General features: G+C 45.6%; 1 protein-coding gene across 4 annotated transcripts in view; it reads right to left on the reverse strand.

The window, feature by feature from the left end:
- DGKD (diacylglycerol kinase delta) overlaps window positions 1–16,921 on the reverse strand; it is a gene marked incomplete at its 5' end in the record, with an annotated part of 109,969 nt that overhangs the window by 49,764 nt on the left and 43,284 nt on the right. The window lies entirely within an intron of this gene.

A 16,921-nucleotide genomic window follows, 5' to 3' on the forward strand; every position in this document is an offset into this window, starting at 1 on the left:
AGATGAGAGGCGGCCCTGAGCAGGGTGGCAGAGGCAGAGAGCCCCTGGGGGGAGGGGTACCATGGCCCACGAAGGGCACCCAGGTATGGGGGTGGTGCCGCAGAGGCGGGAAACAGGAGACGGCAAGCAGAAGGCAAAATACAAACAAAATCTAACATGCCTCCAATAGCAAAACGCTGGAAACAGCCTAGATCTCCAAACACTGGGGAGTGGTGAAATACATAAATAATGACGTTTCACACGGTGGGACACCATTTAGCCAACTTTAAAAAGGGCGGCGACAGCGCGTATTTATGTACAGAGATGTTCATGAGATAATAAATTTTAAAAGCAGGCTACAAATTAGTATGCATAATTGGTCCGATTTTTTGTAAAAACTGAAGTGTATGTACTGATATTCACAGGAAAATACCTAAATCTATGTCTATATCTGAACCCCAGCACTACTGACCCTCTGGGCCCAATAATTCTTTGTTGCAGGGACTGTCCCCCACAGCACTGGAGGATGCTGAACAGCATCCCTGAACACGCCAGTAGCATGCCCTCAACAACCCCCTCACCTAGGTGTCACACGCCACAACGTCTCCAACTGCCAAATGTCCTTCTGTGGGCGAACCTCACCTCCCCACTCCTTAGTCCCGCCCATGTTTGAGAACCACAGGGCTCTACAACAGTGTTTGCATCTATGATCTCAGTGATAAGACTACTGAGTGTTTATTGTTCATTTTGGTTATGTGTGCTTAATTATTTATAAGGAATGGGCTATTTGTATAAAAAACCGAATAAAAGAACAATCTGAGCACTGGTAAAACATTACAGGTGTTTTTGCTATAATGTAAAATTTGAGTTGCTGAAAATCCTCACATTCTACAAAAGTGCACAATAAAAATTTTTTTTTTTTTTTTTGCGGTACGCGGGCCTCTCACTGTTGTGGCCTCTCCCGTTGCGGAGCACAGGCTCCGGACGCGCAGGGTCAGCAGCCATGGCTCATGAGCCCAGCCGCTCCACGGCATGTGGGATCTTCCCGGACCGGGGCACGAACCCGCGTCCCCTGCATCGGCAGGCGGACTCCCAACCACTGCGCCACCAGGGAAGCCCCACAATAAAAATTTTAAGCCTCGTGGGAAAGGATGAGCTGGAGCAGACCACTCAAAACCTAGGCAATGCTGTAGCCAAGCGTTAACAGAACAAGAATCTTAATAAAAACACTAGTACTGTACAAACTTTAAAGTACATAAGGAAATACTACAGTAAAGCGCACAGAGACCAAGACTCAATAAGCAAGTTGCAGGCAGAGCCTGCAGGCCTCGAGGGCAGGGCTGTGCTCCTCCCTGGCTGGCCGTGCTGGGTCAGTACACTTTTTGTTACGGAAACACACCACAGCAGAAAGGACTTTAACTGCATCTCCCTCTTGGTTACTGCACAAAAGGAACGATTAGCTCAAACACCTAGAATTATTATTATCCCAGTGATAATGAACTCTAAACCAAAGTACCCTGGCAGTGGGTCCTGAAGGGACGTGGGGATGGAGGGAGTGGAATGGGAGTGCCTTGGCAATCTAATCTAGAGGCCACCATGCTGTCACAATTTATCTGTTTTCCTCTGGGATTATTTGATGATAAATCTGCATATACCCAGGTGTATCCACAGTAACCGTACAGTTAGCAACTATCAAGGGAAGGGGAAGGGAGGGGAGGGGAGGGGAGGAGACGCATAGCAACCTCTATAGTCCAAGGTCTGCCTGCCATGCACATTTCTGATCACTGAAGGTCAAGCTGATTAGGCAGTCAGACTTCCAAGAGCAAAGTGGCCTGAGGTAAGAACACCTGCATCTGCTGACTCGCCAGGTGTCCGTCCCTGGGACAAAGTCTTGTGCACATCTTTACTGATGAGCTGATCTCAGGCTGTTTGTTAAGTAAACCACAGACTAGCTACCAGGCAGCATGCCATGCCGCCAGAAACAAACAAAACACCGAAGGAAAAAACAAGGTTTACAAAGAATTTATTAAAGGGCATGTTTATATTACACTTCTGTGTTTAAAATATATATATTTCAAGGAAGGGACACACATAGGCTGGAAAACTGGAAGTTGACACCTCAGGTTTTTTTCTTTTCCTTCTGGTTTTCTGTATCTTCCAAAATGTCTACAGTAAGGGGTATTTTTAAATTATCTATGTTTCTTTTTTTCCTACAAAATCAACATCTGGGACAAAAACTACTAGTTGCCTACACAACTAGCATTTTCCCTTCTTCCTCATGAACTGACCTTGCTGTTCCTGATGGCCCCTAGCTCGGCCTAGCTGACAGAGCACGTTCCACCGCCCCTGACCTAGGGACACAAAAGAGGTACACAAGCTGACGTGCTGGGGCTGGTGGGGGGACCTCCCAGGAAAGCTCTTTGAGAGGATGACACAGTGGCAGCCTCTGCCCACCCGCTCCTTGCGGCCCCTGCTCCTGGCATTTGGCCCCCGGGAGGGGCCCTGTGACCCTGCCAACTGTGGGGTTCCAGACTGGCTAAGCCTGCTGGGCCCTAGTCTTTTCAAGGAGAAAAAAACAAACCTCTGCCGTATTTAAACCACTGTCACCTGGGTTTTCTGTTAAACACCCCAGACCTAAACTGAATTAAGACTACCATCTCTATCATCACACAGAGAAGAAAACCATGGCACAGAGACTGAGCCTTCTTCACGCTCCAGGTAAAGAACTTGATTTACTTCGTTACATGAGAACTGAAAACTGTCCACTCAAATGGCAGCAGCACCAAGGGAGCCTGATTTAACAGAGTAACAGTAAGGCTGAAATAATGACACCACAAATCAAATCTGACGACTTCCATCAGGGCTGGGCAAACTTTGGCCTGCCACCTGTTCTTGAAATAAAGTTTTATTAGAACACAGCCACACCTGTTCATTTACGTACTGTCTCTGGCTGCTGCAGACAGCCACAAAGACCCAACAGCCGCCAAGGCCTGAAATGCCTGGCCCTTTAGAGAACTTTGCTGCTGACCTCTGATATACGTCATTCCATACATCTTAGGAGGAACATAAAGAGAATTTGCTATATATAAGAGAGATAAATAACAAGGACCTACTGTATAGCACAGGGGACTATATTCAATATCCTGTAACAACCTACAATGGAAAAGAATCTGAAAAAGAATGGATATATGTCAATATGTATAACTGAATCACTTCGCTGTACACCTGAAACTAACACAACACTGTAAATCAACTACACTTCAATTCAAAACTGTTTAAAAAAAAAAAAAAGAATTTGATGTGAAGGTGTTAAATGCAATTTGCTGCATAAAAGATGGAATTTGCACCTTGTCCCTTTTCTGACTCTGGTTCCTCTAAGGAGGGGGTCTCTGCTCTGTTCCCAGAGGAGTCCCTGAGTGCCTGGCAGATAGTACGCACTCAATAAATAATGACGGAATGGAACACTTGCCCTTAACATGAAGGGTCACCTCTGAAAACTGTGTTTATATGCTCACACTTACTAAGCAATGTAGGATGAAAAACCTTACAAAGTGAAAACTACCACAACAATATATACTTCTGCAAACCTCCCCTAACACCCCCTCCCCCATTTTATCTGGACTATTTCAAAGTAGTTTACCCAGTGGGTTGAGGATTCCCAGGTTCTCTGACCTTACTGTGACTCACTCTGGGAAAATGACCACATCTCACGCTGAGGTCACACTGCTACATACGTGAGGATGCTCTCAAGTTTTGCTCCCAGCAAAGGACTAGGCCAGCAGGAGAAGAAACCGAGGTGTGGGTCCTTTCAGCCCCTCCCCAGTCCCCTTGGGTGGGGACCCTGGCAGTGAGATGGCCTCACCACCACCACCCCCAGGCAATGAAAGGGGTGGTAACCCCTCCTCTCAGAACTGATTCTAAGGAAAATGTCTTCAGACATGTTACCACTGCATTAAAAAAGTAAACACCACAACGTGAAGGTTTCCAATTTGATGGTGTGAAGCAAAGCTGGAGGAGGAGACGAGGTGAGGACGGCTGGACCCGAGCTGCTTCGCGCACAGCTCACAGCCATCACGTGGTCCTGCTTGGGTTCAGCCGGAAGGTGAGGTCACAGACTTGCACAAGTGCCCGTGACGGGACAACCATCTGTTCTAACCCCATGTCACACACTAGGCGACGGATGCCCAGAGAGGGAAGGTAGCTCCCCAAGGCCACACAGCTTGTAGGAGGCAGAGCCAGGACCAGAAGAAGATGGCCAACACGTGTCCAGGGCACATCGTGGCCTGTGGAGCTCCCTCCTGGAGGGATGAAGTACCCACCGACCTTGGGGCTCAGGGGAGCTGTGCCGGCTGGCACGTGGATGCGGCACTCTAACTAACACGGCAGGCCGTGTCCTTCAAATCTAGACCCAGGATGGAGACAGGACCCTGAGAAGCACAGCCCTTGTTCTCAGCTCCCAGTTCTGCCAAGGGAGCCCCGGTTCCCACACCCAACCTCTGTAGCTGCACTGTAGGCACACAAAGACCCAGACCCTAAGATGCAAAGGGGGGCGTGAGCACTAGACCCCCTTCCAGTGCCAGGACCTGAATGGAGTACACAGCCACAGCGCTCATGTCCTCTCAGAGATGCCCAGTCCAGACCACCTGCTCTCTCTCACTCCCTGACTAATGTACTCAGTCCAGGGCTGTCACTAGTAAGCAGCCCAGGACAGGGCATCTCAGACCCATCCCAGCCGGGCAGGTAGGTCACAGGCAAGGTGACTTTCAGGATAATCCCCCCTCACCTACAACCACTCCCCCTCAACTTTAGACAGTTTACCCCTTTCCTCTGACCAAGCTTCCTATATTCCTCTGGTATTTCAAGTATATTTCAAAAATGAAAAGAAGTAATTCCAACCACAGGATTTAACATTTAAAAAAAAAAAAAAACCCAAGACAGAAAAAGGTTGAAGATATTTCTTCCCTCGGCAAGCCCTGACTCAGAGGGTCTGTCTACCAGAGCTGTGGACACATCCCCATGTATCTGGACAGCTGCAGTGGAAGCGCAAGGCATGCGGTCAGCCGAGGCCAGCTGGCCTGACTCAGGAGCCACCTCCCCTTGTCATGACACAGCTATGACACAGTCCCATGTGGATGGAGGAGCGAGAAGTTTCACAGAGATGCCGAGGGATGGAGACACAGCAACAACAAACCAATCAACCCAACAAATATTTCTAGAACGCCTACTTTGTGCCAGTATGTCTCAGGGTGCTAGAATGGAGAGAGTCAGCAAGCCCAGGACATCCCTTCTCTAGAGAAGTTGACACCTCTCCCTCCAACAGAGAGAAATTGGAGGGGAAAAGGAGTACGTAAAATGTCAATGTAGACAAGAAACAAAAAACCTGAGGAGCCTATATCCATTTAAAAATTTAATTTATTATCAAAAATTTCAAAAGGTATTATCGAAAACCTTCCCAAATAGAGAGATCCACACCTAGTTTCACTGGTAAGTTTAGCAAAAATTTAAGAAAGAAGTAACACCAAACTGTATCAGAAAACAGAGGGAGGAACAATGATCCTCCTTGTTTTATAATGCTAGCTTACATGTTTTATAAAGCCAGCTTACTCTAAGTGCCAAAACCTGACAAAAACAAAAAGATTACAGATCAGTATCTCTCACAGATAGAGATGCAAAAACCCCTAACAAAATAACAGCAAACTGAATCCAATAATAAGTAAAAGGATAATACATCATGAGGAAACAGGGTTTATCCCAGGAATGCGAGGTTGGTTTAACATTGGAAAATCAGTCAATTTCATTTCTCCTTTTAACATAATAAAGGAGAAAATCCATATGATCACTTCAACAGATACCAGAAAAGCATCTGATGAAATTCAACACCCATTCATAACAAATATTCTCAACAAACAGGAAAATCCTCAAAGTGATAGAGGCTACCTAAAAAAGCCTACAGCTAACATCATACTTAACAGTGAAGAGCTTAACTGTTTCCTGTTAAGACTCAAAGAAATGAAAGGATTTCTGCTTTCACTCCTTCTATTCAACATTGCACTGGCAGTCCAAGCTTTTGCAATGAGACAAGAAAAAGAAATATAAGGCATTTGGGTCAGAAGGACATAAAGCTGTCCCTACTTTGCAGATGATATGACTGCTTACATAGAAATTTCTGGGGAATCTACAACAACTACTAGAACTATGAAGTTATTTTCCAAGACCACAAAAGCCATTGTTTGCAGCAAACAATTGGAAAATATTTCTATTTAATTTATTTAATAGGCACAAAAAACAAACTACACAGAAATTAATCTAAGAAAAGACATTAAAGATATCTGAAAGGGCTTCCCTGCTGGTGCAGTGGTTGAGAGTCCGCCTGCCGATGCAGGGGACACGGGTTCGCACCCCGGTCCGGGAAGATCCCACATGCTGCGGAGTGGCTGGGCCCGTGAGCCATGGCCGCTGAGCCTGCGCGTCCGGAGCCTGTGCTCCGCAATGAGAGAGGCCACAACAGTGAGAGGCCCACGTACCACAAAAAAAAAAAAAAAGATATCTGAAAACTACAAAACTACTACTGAAAACTACAAAACTTTGCTGGGAGAAATTAAAGAAGACCTAAATAAATACAGAGATATATCATGTTCATGGGAAAACCCAATGTTATTTATACATCAATTCCCTCCAAACTGATTTATAGATTCAATGCAACCTCAGTCAAGATTCCAGCAGGCCCTTTTTAAATAGGAACTGACCAATTAATTTTTATTTACATAAAAATGCGAAGGGTTTTGAATAACCAAAGCAATTTTAAGAAAGAAAAACAGAGTTAAGAGGGCTTGAGTCTGATTTCAACACTTACTGTAAAGTAACAGTAATCAAGAAAGTATGGAGTTAGGATAGGGGCAGACATAGATCAACGGAACAGAATAGAAAGCCTGGAAATAGATTTACAAATATATGGTCAACTGACTTGTGACAAAGGTGTCAAAGTAATTCAATGTGGAAAGGAAAGTCTCTTCAACAAATGCTGCTGGAACAACTGAACATCCATATGGGGGAAAAAAAATGAACATCACTCTTATCTCACATTATACATAAAATTTAACCATAATCCTAACTGTAAAACCTAAAACTGCAAAACTTCTAGAAGAAAAATCTTTGCAATGCTGAGGTAGAAAGGGTTTCTTGGATAGAACACAAATTTCACCAAAGACTCCATTCTTCTACAAATGCCATTAAGAAAAAGGCAAGCCAGAACAAGAAAAACATTCATAACACGTATATCACAGACCAATATCCAGAATATATAAAGAGCTCTTACAACTCAATAATAAGACAAACAAGTCAGTACAAAAATGGACAGATGATTCTACCATATGCTTCACAGAAGAAGACATACAAATAGTCTATAAGTACATGAATAGATGCTGACATCATTTGTCATCGGGGAATGGAAATTAAAACCACAATGAGACACTACTATATATCTATTAGGACATGTAAAATAAAAAGATAATATAAAAAGACTGACCACACCAAGTACTGGTGAGGATGTGGAAAACTGGAACTTTCATGCACTATTGGTGAGAATGTAAACTTCCAAGCACTCTGCAAAACAGCTGAGCAGTTTCTTGAAAAGTTAAACATAGCGCCTACTATATGACCCAGCAATTCTGCTAGTAAGTTTTTACCCAAGGGAAATGAAAACATATGTCCACACAAAGACGTGTATACGAATGTTCGTGGCAGCTTTGTCTGCATTAGCCCCAAACTGGGAACTCCTTGAATGGCCACCACAGGTAAATGGATCAACAAATTGGGGAAAAAAAACAAATTACTGATACACCCAAAATGGAAAACTTCAAAATCATTATGCTACGCCAAAGAAGCCAGACATAAAAAAAAAAAAAGGACACACTACCGTTATTCAATTTATACAGAATTCTAAAAAATGCAAACTAATCTACAAAGACAGAAAAGAGATCCTTGTTTGCCTGAGGAGGGATATGGAGAGAGAATGGATTACAAGGAAATTTTCAGGGGGATGGAAATGTTTGTTATTCTGACTGTGGCGACAGTTTCAACAGGTATGTGTGTGTGTGTGCGTGCACATGCGTGTGTGTGTGTGTGAGAGAGAAACTCATAAAGCTGTAACAGTGCAGTTCATTGTACAGCAATTAGGCCTCAAGTAAGCTATAAAAATATTTTTAATGCTAATATATCTTAGTGCACTAGAATATTCTTTAAATTACAGGGTTGAACCTTTCTCTAAATGACTAGATGACCAGAGGGTTTATCATCAAAGCCAGGAAATTTCTGCAAGTGGGTGCTAAAAATAATTGACAAGTGTTAACTCATCTACAACAGGGTGTGTAAACTGGCAGTGCCCAGGAAAGCCAGCACTTACAGCTTTGGGAACAACAAATACCTAATCTATTCCTTGGTGTGATTAGATACCTCTTGCATACAGCAAACCATAAAGTTCATTCCTCAGAAGACAGAGAGCCAAGCTGGCAACAGCCTCAAAGGTCAGCTATCCTGGACCCTTATTTCCCAGGTCAAGGAAGCAGCCCTGGTTTTCAGTGTCAGGGACAGGACAGACGCCAAGCCTCCTGCCTCAAGGTCAGTGTCCCTTCAGCCCCTCCAAGGATAAGGGGGGAGCCACCCCCACTCCTAACTATTTTCCAAATGTCTAATTACTCTGATTCACCATCGTTAGACCTTTGCAGACTGAGAACAATTAGGAAGCAGAGAAGACAGTGCCCTGACACTAACCGGCTTTTCTGGATGGAGGTGAGCCTGGGTGCACCCAGAGCGGCTGGGCGCAGGGGAGCTCCCGGCCTTACCTGAGCACCTCTGCACCTGGCTGAGTCTTGAGGTTTAGCTAAACATCCTGTAAGAACCAGTACAACAGCTCAGGATCACATGTTTCTTTTTGAGTCTACATTGCAAACTAAGTGCTTCAGCTGTGGAGGAGGAGGGATTATTAAGTCAAAAAACAGCACAGTCTCCCCAGCAGCAAGCAGGGAATTATCTTAACTTGATAACAAGTTGTTTCAAGAAAATAAAAAGATCCCACCACTCTATGCACTCTGAAATACCAGATTATTCTGGAACAGAAAAGCAGGATTTTTTTTTAAAACGTAATACCCTACAGAGTGACACCATTTTCCTAACTTTCAAGGAAAAAACCAGAGAGGACACGGCTCAATCATATCCTTGGGACATTTACCAAGTATTTATGAAACCTGGACATTTATCTGAACATTTACCAAAGAACACTGGGTCAAGAATGGCTAAAATTGGGCTTCCCTGGTGGCGCAGTGTTTGAGAGTCCGCCTGCCGATGCAGGGGACATGGGTTCGTGCCCCGGTCTGGGAAGATCCCAAGTGCCACGGAGCAGCTGGGCCCGTGAGCCATGGCCGCTGAGCCTGCGCGTCCGGAGCCTGTGCTCCGCAACGGGAGAGGCCCGCGTACCGCACAAAAAAAAAAAAAAAAAAGAATGGCTAAAATTATTCATTTCCTGGACACCCCAAGAAAAACTGAATCAAATCTATGTTTCTCCACTGTTTCTTCTCTCAAAGAACTTTACAAAATTACTATAGTCAAACTACAGTCTCTCAACTGTCCTTTTTTGTTTCCTCTATCACTTGTAAATAAAGACAATCAGAAGCGTTAACAATTAACACACACATATATACACATGCATACACACCACACAACACATACACACACACCCCCCAACAGTATTGTGAAAATGGCTTCAGTTTCATAAACGCAACCCCCTACTCAAAAATAACACACAGCCCTGACAAGTAACAGCGTCCTCCCGCACCCCAATTCTAAATATACTTAACAGACACCACAACTAGTTCCACCACTCACCAGCCAGGCTGCCAGAAGACAGTGTTCTCTCTCTCTGCCTGCTTGGAACGACTGTAAGAACCAAATGCTAAGCCCTCACGTGGAGTACACGGCTCTTTGGACCATCTGTGTCACAGAGCAGGTGCTGCCTTCAGCAAAACCCCACACTTAGCAAACACACAGCCACCAATTTGGCTCAAAGCCTGCTTCTTCCCGCTTCTTGAAACTGAGAACACAGAGTGGATTATAAAGCATGGAATTCACTGGATTAACTTCCTCCTGCAGCTGCTCTCCTAGTCCTGCTCCACTGTCCAAGGGGTGTTTTAACAATCAGAGCATTTAATTCACTAAGCACCTACTACGTGCCAGGTGCTTGCCCCTCCCCTCCCCAGGTGTGAGAAAGTACTGCCCCGACTTTTCCAATAGGAGAATGAAGCTACAGGTATAAGAAGCTGAGATCCCACAGCTGACGGCTGACACAGCCAGGACATGAGGTCAGGCTCTCCTGGAGCTCTGAGCTTGGGGAGGGACCAGGCGGTGTGCTCAGGCGGCAGGAGCCGCTATCCTAACATGGGGCTTCCCGTCTGGCACAGCTTCTATACAAGGACTTACGGGACAGCCTCAACCCACAAGTACAACCCTCCCCATCCCAGATCCAGGCCAGCAGTCACAGAAATTGGGAAGAGTTTTTTCCATGCAAGGAAATTTGCCAATTATATATATAGCTTTTCCTCTCTCTGAGCCAAAGTGACTGGTGTAGGGGTTTTGCCCAGGAAATATCTGAGCTCCAAACAAGCTGAAAAGGAAAACTGATGTTGAAATCTGGATAAAGGTCATGGTTGCTCACCAAAGGAGCGGCGCCTGACCACCCCACAGGCTGACATCTGCTGGAAACAGCTGAGAAACTCAGGTCCATGGTTTCACCTCATGCAGGCCTACAAAGGGACTCTCATTCATTGAACAAACTTGAATGCCAAATAGGTAAGATTTAAAACAACTAAAAATACTACATAAATCCATCATATATTGTAGCTTCGTTTTTATTTAGAGTTATCAGGCTATAACTAATAGAAACAGGAAACATAAAATATAAGGGAAAACCAAATGTGATTTATAATAAGCAAATTAAACAAAGATACCTTATATTTTTAATTACATTTGTGTTTCCTTTATATTTTATTTTTCCTCTTTTTATTAGTTATTTGCCTGATAATTCTTAAGGGCAATAATTCTTTCCTGATACCTACTCTTCAGTTGCAGATGCTATTTTTAACACTGCCAAGAAAATTAATCTCATCTGAAATCCTTTGGAATTTCTACAAATCAGAATAACTGCTAAGTGTTAGCAAGTTGACCCCTATTACTTTCCTACTAGTAGTGATAACTGGTAGTGGAGATAAAAACTAGGAAACATTCAGAGGGCACTTTTTTGCCAACCCAATGACCAATGAGATGGAGTCTAGTATTATCCCCATTTCACAGATGAGAAAACTCTTAGATGAAGTATCTTGCCCTAAGTCATAGAGCTAAAAAAAGAAGACCACCTTTATAATGTACCTCACAAAACTTCTGGATACCATAAAACATTTCAACAATAGTACTGGGAGGAAAGGAAGTAATAAATACAGACATGAAAAATCACTCCTCTCTATGTATGGCATGGTTATTCTGACATGGTCATTTCAGGGCAACCATCAGGATGATGCTATGAGCGAAGCCTGCTAGATCCCTATGCCAATGGCCATACGCTGTAGTCATCTGACTAACAGAAGTGCTAAGTCATTTTTGGGAAACCACACAAAATTTCAATATGGAATTTTGCAGAAAAGCCACCCTCTAAACATGTATATCCTAAATGTAATTCTCATTCAATTTCTACTGAAATTATACTGAAACTTGGAATGTCTTTTTTGTGCCATGGACCCCTTTTGGCAGTCTAGTGAAGCCTATGGACCCTCTCAGAATGTCTCTAAATGCAGAAAATGAAGTACCATTGCAATGAAAATCAGTTTTAATAAACTATAGTCAAACCCACTGACCCCTTGTGGGGAAGAAGGTCCATGAACCTAGATAAAAAAACCTCTGCCAGGCAACACCCTTTCTTTTCTCCTCCCTCTCCCCCACCTCCCAAAAGGAGATAAGGGGGACACTGGCCCTCTAGCAGTCATCTTGAACCAGGAGAATCAAATTCTGGAGGGACCCAGATGACCCTGTAGAACTGCCATACTGATCAAGGACTGCCTACTTCTGTATAGAAAAATAAAACTTTACATGTTCACACCATTTTTATTTTGACAACTATTTTTTACAAGCAGATGTAGTGGGTTGAAAGATGGCCTGCAAAAAAATATACCTGTGTTCTAATCCCCAGAACCTGTGAATATGAGCTTATTTGGAAAAAGTCTTTGTAAACATAATTAAGGATCTTAGGATGCAATCATCCTGGATTATCTGGGTGGCCCTAAATCCAATGACAAGTGTCCTTATAAGAGACAAAAGAAAGGACACAGGGGAAGGAGGAGAAAGTCCTGCAAAGATGGAGGCAGAGATGGGGGTGATGCAGCCACAAGCCAAGGAGTGCCTGGAGCCACCAGAAGCTGGAAGAGGCATGGGATGGAATCTCCCCTAAGACCTCGGTTGGGAGTGCAGGCCTGCCAACACCTTGATTTCAGACTTCTGGCCTCCAGAAATGTGAGAGAATACATTTCTGTTGTTCTAAGCCATATGGTAATTTGTCATGGCAGCCCCAGGAAACTAATTTAGCAGCCAAACCTATTTCTAATATACACACCTTTATGATATTCTAAACATTAAATACTAAAAATTAAATGTAAACTCCCTTTCAGGTATGCAATGCTGTATATGGCATTATGCAGAAACAGCTCTCTAAACACGTATGTCCTAAATTTTTTTTTTTTTTTTTTGTGGTACGTGGGCCTCTCACTGTTGTGGCCTCTCCCGTTGCGGAGCACAGGCTCCGGACGTGCAGGCCCAGCGGCCATGGCTCATGGGCCCAGCCGCTCCGCAGCATGTGGGATCCTCCCGGACCGGGGCACGAACCCGTGTCCCCTGCATCGGCAGGCGGACTCTCAACCACTGCGCCACCAGGGAAGCCATATATCCTAAATTTAATTCTCATTCAGTGTATACTGAAAACTCTCTATTTTCAATCCCCATTATTTGGCCAATCCATTTTCCTGAAATTTAAGAATAAACCGAGGGCCTGTCCTTGCCTCCACTCTATTCTTATATCATGCCACTAAGCGTTCGCTTCTTGGTTCCTGCCCTCTGCCCAAGCTTCTTCCGCCCCCTCCCAACCACTCCTCACCCCTCACGCCAGCGTGTTCTCGACTTCTCCACTGCCCTTCTCCAGGCTGCACTGCCTGCAGAGCAGATGTTCCAACTTTCTGCTCACGTTTCTTCCTCCACCAGCTCGGTCACTGACACCAGGGTCTCTTGAGCTGTCTGTCCACTTCCTCATCATGAAACCCAGCCCAGCCTCCTCCTTTCCTTTACTACAGGTACATGACACACTCACCAGAGATTCTGGGGGTATAGGATACGTTAAAGTTCCAGTTGTGACCCATCTAAAATAATGTGAAGTAAGCAGAAGCTGAAATTCAGAAGTCCTCATGCTCAGAAATGAAGCTGTAAACCAGAACCAAACCAGAATCACGCAGAGCTGAAGGAAGTTTTATCTTCTCAACCTCAAGTCAGGCGACAGAGGTGAGAAAGGCCCCACGACCGAGCAAAGGCCACCCTCAGGAAAACCTGCAGCCTCTCCTGAGCAAAGGAACCCAGCACGGGAGCTACTCTGCAGGGAGAGACCACACTCATTTTCCCAAATGTCCCTCCTGTGATCTAAGACGCTTGTGCTAGCATTATCTGCAACAGGAAAACTGAAAACATTCTAAGTCCCTAATACTGCAGGAGTGAATGAAGTTTAACTGATCAGCTATGACTCATCTACATGATGAAATACCCACAACTAGAGAGGTGGTCATTATAGAGGCTCACAATGTGGGAACATTTATACGATGAAATAATAAATAAAGCCAAAATATAAAACTATACATATGTTGATGTATATAAAACATATGCAAAACTTAATGTCTGCCTATGAAAAAGTCTTAAGGGAACATGAAAAAAGAAAACAGCTGCTGAGCTACTGCAGGATCTTCATTTTTTCCACTTTAAATTTCCTTTAAAATCATTATCACAATTCAAACACTTTAAGAACTACGTTAATAAGCTGTCTGCACACTGTTGGTCTGTTGGTCTGTCAGTGACTGGGAGCTCCTAGGTGCTATTCCTGGAACGCATCTGACGTGCGGGCTCACCCATGCCATCTCTGTAAGAGGCCTGTCCCCCAGGTCCCGCTCACACATCCCCTTCTCAGCAGAAGTTTCCACTCCCCGGGCCGACTGAGACACTTCTTTCTCCTCTCTCTCACGGCCTTTTGCACCTTCCTCTGCATTACACCTGTCACAGGGTCCAATCATGATTTCTGTTCACGTCTAACAGCCCGTAAGAAGTCTCTAGGTACAGGGAACGCATCTTCCACCTCCGTCCACCCCCAGACACCTAACGGAGCTTGCCACAGCAGGGACTTCTTTCCCTTTGAAAGAAGGGAAGATGAGTCTTTCTAAAACATGCATCTTTTCCAACTGATCTCTACATGATTTCAGAAATAAGGTTGCCAGGGTAAAGTCTTACTTGTCAAATTATTCCTATATTCTCCAGCGGTAAGCAAGAAGCTTTCAAGCTGTCAAACCTGGAAATGCACACAGAGCAAAGGTGCCAGCCCCTGCCGAAGCTACTCACCAGAATCCAGAAGCACACAGCTCCAGGGAGCTCCTAGGTCCTGCTCACTCCCAGTAACAAAAAGGGGCCCGGCCCACAGGACCACCTACAATAATGGACGTCTGTTCCACTGGGCTTCACAAAGGAGCAACAATTCTCTGAACAGCAAGTGGCAGCAGAACCGACTTCCTGGCTCCCGCTCGCTCGCACAGCTGGCACGTGCCCTGCGCTGGGACGGCAAGCTGTGAAAGAGAACCCCTGACCTCAAATCAAGACGCAGAAGGTGAGACCACGTGCCCAGATTACTAAGGAGGCTGCACTCAGCACTGCAGAAGTGTGGGTCCCAAATGTGGCTGCACCTCGAAATCGAGGAGAGCTTTGAAAAATCACCCATTTGCAAATCAGCAGCAGAATCTCTGGGGATGGTGCCAGGAACCCTTTTTTTAAGTTCTAAAGGGTGATCAGGCATAGCCAAGGCTGGGAGCCACCGCCCTGAGGGAGAAGGCGGCAGAGGGTTCGTTCCCTTCTGACCACAGCATAAATAGGAAGGTCTTAGGGAACAGGGTGTTTTCACCCTACCTTTGAGGAACGGACCAGGTTGACAGGGAGAGTTTGTGGAGAGGGCCTCAGACCGAGGGGCCCCGCAGAGACCACGGCCAGCAGGCGACCGTGCACAGGGCATTTGTTCCCTGCAAAAAGAGCAGGCTGGACTGGAGCAGGTCCGTGTCGGGGAGAGGCTGGGAGGGTCAGAGAGTGCCAGATCCCCTGGATGGCATTAGATAAGAAACGAGGAGGCACTCGAGGACTTACAGTACTTTTAAAAATGGGCAGAAGATGCCTCTTTTTAATGGTTTTATATTCAGGTATATTCCAGTAAAACTCGTCTTTCCTCTTCAAGGTCCAACTCCACTGCAGCTGCTCCTATGGCCCGGGTAGGAGTGAACAGACTGCTCCAGGCCAGTGAAATCTGGAGTGATCGCAGGACGATCCATTTAAGAAACACAAGTATACCAAACCAAAGAAAACTTTCTAATTAAGACCAATGACACAGTAAATTAATTTGGTCCATTGCTTTCCATCATTAACTCATCGAATACTCACTTGTTATAGTAAGTGCCTATAATCGTATTGTCATTAATAGCAACCACTTTCATCATGCCTACATTACATTAATTCATTTAACCCTTCCAACAGCCCACAAGCAGGTACTATTATTATCCCTACTCCTCAGACGAGGAAACTGAGGCTCAGAGCCGTGTGATTTGCCCAAGGTCACTCAGCCGGTGAGAGGCCAAGCTGAGACTCACGCCCTGGCTTCCCAGTCCTTGCCTGTGCACCCTGCTTCTGTGCAAGGCCCTGTGCGGGCACTTTCAGAGATAAAGAAAGAACCATAACCCAGCCCTGCTGTCTAGGCTCTTACACCTGAGTGAGGAAACACAGATCCTGACAGATTCAAAGACAGAGTCCCTGACTCCTCTGGGAAACCCGAAATTTGGAAATTCCACATAGCACGTAACTTCCCCCATAAATGAAGCAAAATGTAACTGACCATGTCACAGCAAACACACAGGTGGAACCCTCAGGCTCCTTGCTTCCTTCTCCACAGCGCTGGGCCTGGCTCTCCCCTGAGGGCAGCCTCCGTCCCTGCCCAACTCTGACCGTGTGGGGGCCCAGAGCCCCACCCAGGGGGGTCATGAGCTCCCACCAGCCCCAGGATTCAGAGGTGTTGCCTCGGCCAAACCAGCGAGCCGCGCGTGGTGCTGGTGTGGCCGCAGGTGCCCGGGGCGTCCCTGACTGAGGTGAGGGGCTTGGGGAAACATACTATCCTCTCCGAGAGGCAACGCAGGCTGGGAGTCTGTGAGCCCGGCACGCTCCAGGCTCCTTGCCCTCACGGGGACACGGCCAGGGCTCGGCGCTCAACCTGTTCCCCAGCGTCCATCAGGAACACACGTGTCCACCTCAGATGACGCATCCCTTTATCCTACTCGTTGTGAATATCTTCACTAAATTGAATTTGGCTCTGATTCTGCCTCCCTCAAAAGGGACAGAGCCTCTGACACCAGCCACCATGAAGTCAGTGTCTGGGGTGAAATTTCTAAAAATGGAAGCGGCCAGCAACACACCCTGGTAAAGGGAGAAAGTACAGAGCTGCCAGAGGCTTGCCCTGTGCAATGTAACCGTGATATGTGCAGAGCTGCTTTCTAGGAAGCGTCTAGAAGCATCTCTCATTGATTGCTCAATACCCGTTTTTCTTCAGTGCTGTTCCTGAATCACGCAGAAC

The sequence above is a fragment of the Grampus griseus genome, assembly GCF_964374135.1.
Source record: "Grampus griseus genome assembly, chromosome: 7".
Lineage (NCBI taxonomy): Eukaryota > Metazoa > Chordata > Mammalia > Artiodactyla > Delphinidae > Grampus > Grampus griseus.